We start from the raw sequence: 2,473 nt of genomic DNA on the forward strand, positions 1-2,473 counted from the left end.
TTTTTTTTTTTCTCTCTCTTCTTCTTTTTACTTTTTTGTTCTCTCTTCTTCTTTTTACTTTTTTGGGTAGGCTAAAGAAATTATACATAGTATATACCTGATCATTATGTAAAAGAGATAGCAAATCGGACTGATCACTAACTACATCTCACCTAGCTACTAAGTCTCGGGTTACCTAAGCTAAAGACCAAACAATAGTAGGAATGTTGGATTTTTGTGCCACACTAGAAACCACTTTTCGTATATTTTTTAAATACTAAAATTATTTTTTCATCTAAATTGTTCCACATACACATTACTCCTCCTTAGTCAATCAGTAAAAAGATAGAGCAAATGAAAATATTGAAATTCTGTCTCTTCCCTTTTACTTACTGCACATTGCGCTACTACAAACCACCTTTTTCACTATATATTTTTGTAAAAGTAAATTAGTATCACATAAACACGACTTCTAGGAGAATCTTACTAGACTATGCAATTTTGTAAAAGTATAAGTAATATGAACATGTATGAGACTGATGCTTCTGGAAATTACAACTAATAAGATGATTGCGTGAGGAATGAAAGGAAGGTGTCTCGTATGTCTGCTTCTTGTGGTTTAAGCAGAGGATCGATGGTGTCTCTCCATCCTTCATAATCTTTGGGAGAACCAGCACCAGGAAGCTCGAACCCATTCACGTAGAAGGTTGGTGTCGCAGAGACTCCTCTTGAGACGCTATACTGCAATGAGAACAAAAGCAACACAAATAATTATGGAGTGGACACTAGTTGTTATTATGATAGCTCTAATGAGTAATGATAGAAGGTAAGCTACTAGAATTCAAGCTATGGAACTACTAGTAGATCAATATGACTGGTGGTGACTATGTAGTGAAGGATCCCTATCACTCCATTTGGTCTATCCAATTGACGATATGAGCACAAATACAGAGGACTAGTGAAAATGTTTTTTAAGTATTTAAAAATTGAGAAGGGGGGGAAAGCTCTCAAGGGATCACCTTGAAGGAAACCCTAGTGGAAAGATCAGATTTTGAGTTGCTGAAGCCAGATTTAAGAGGAGAATAAAATGAGTTTCCCAATGTAACTGTCCCAAGCTTGATTAATTTGTCCACAACTGCAGGTCTTGACATGAGTTGTGTTTGCGAGTTGTAAAACAATGCCTGTTGAAGCAAAATTCAATGAATAAGTCACATGTACTGATCACAAACAAACATATAAAACACGGCGAAATGGAGTACACATATAAACGTTATTTCACTTGAAAAAAACAGAACAGCCGGATTTTACATTTTATTTCTCTGTTTAATTGAAGCTTTTTTTTTCTTATATACACTAATCAGACCTGATGCTTGAAGATCCCTTCAAGCAAGTTAAAGGTGGCATTGGCGTTTAAGGTATCAACGATGTGTAAGGCCCGAGATGCTACAAATGCACTGTCATGGAAGCTGCAAAAGATCCAACCCCCCCCCCCCCCCCNCCCCCCAAAGCTTTCAATCACAAAAGAATTAAACTTTTTTTGCATATACAACAGATATGGCAACATAAACCTCAAACTACTTATCAACTGAGGCCATTACAAGGTATTCATGGCATGCATAGATTTAGCTCAACATCGAACAAGTAATCTCTGAACACCTAGTTAAAGAAATTGAAAACCGAAATTGAAAGGAAGAGAAATCAAACACCGACGGCAAAGGAATGAGGTGAAGAACAAGAGCAACGCGAGATCCATAGTGATGAATCGCTAGCTTTAGTGGCTCCCAAGCGTCTCTACAGTCCGGGCAAACCGGGTCAAAATACGCCTCGATAAGTATCGTATCCGGTTCAATCTTCCGACCCGGTGGATACACGAATCCGTCACGCCTCACCGGAGGTATCAGCTGCGCTTTTTACGACAGCTCCAACGAAGAAGACAACGAACACCAAACCCGTTCTCATCATCATCCTCATCGCTCTCTCTGTAGAATCAATTTTCTCAAGAGAAAGAGATTATAAATCTCGGAGTAGATAGAATCAACGGCCAAGATTATACTACCTAGTCCTTCATCTTCAGCCGTTGATTTCTGATTATGATGACGTGGAAGAATCTGGTGACGTAGACGGTGATTAAAAAGGTTAAGCGGGAATAATTTTTTTTTTTTTTTTTTTTTTTTGTAGTTAAGCAAATGACAACAAAACAAGTTCTTCCGCTGATAGTGCAAATCCCTCAATCGATCGTTGGGTTCTTGGAATCTTCTTCATCTCTTTGGTCTTCTTTACTTGAGTTTCTTAATCTACGTTTGAATTCAAGAAGATGCAAGTATAGTAACTGGTACACGATATGTAAAAGATGGTGGTGTGCACGGGTGGAATCTTATGCGCAAACTCACCAGTAGAGGAGCAAACGGGCTAGCTCAGACACTTTTGTGGCCTGGTGTATCTGATTTAACCGGGTCATTCCGGTAAAAACTAACATATGTGTGCATCTTATTTT

The 2,473-nt window shown here is 38.3% G+C and overlaps 1 pseudogene; it reads right to left on the reverse strand.

Moving 5' to 3' along the window:
- Nucleotides 341-1,971, reverse strand: LOC104776140 (annotated as a pseudogene).

This window comes from Camelina sativa, chromosome 3 (assembly GCF_000633955.1).
Source record: "Camelina sativa cultivar DH55 chromosome 3, Cs, whole genome shotgun sequence".
In the NCBI taxonomy this organism is placed as follows: Eukaryota; Viridiplantae; Streptophyta; class Magnoliopsida; order Brassicales; family Brassicaceae; genus Camelina; species Camelina sativa.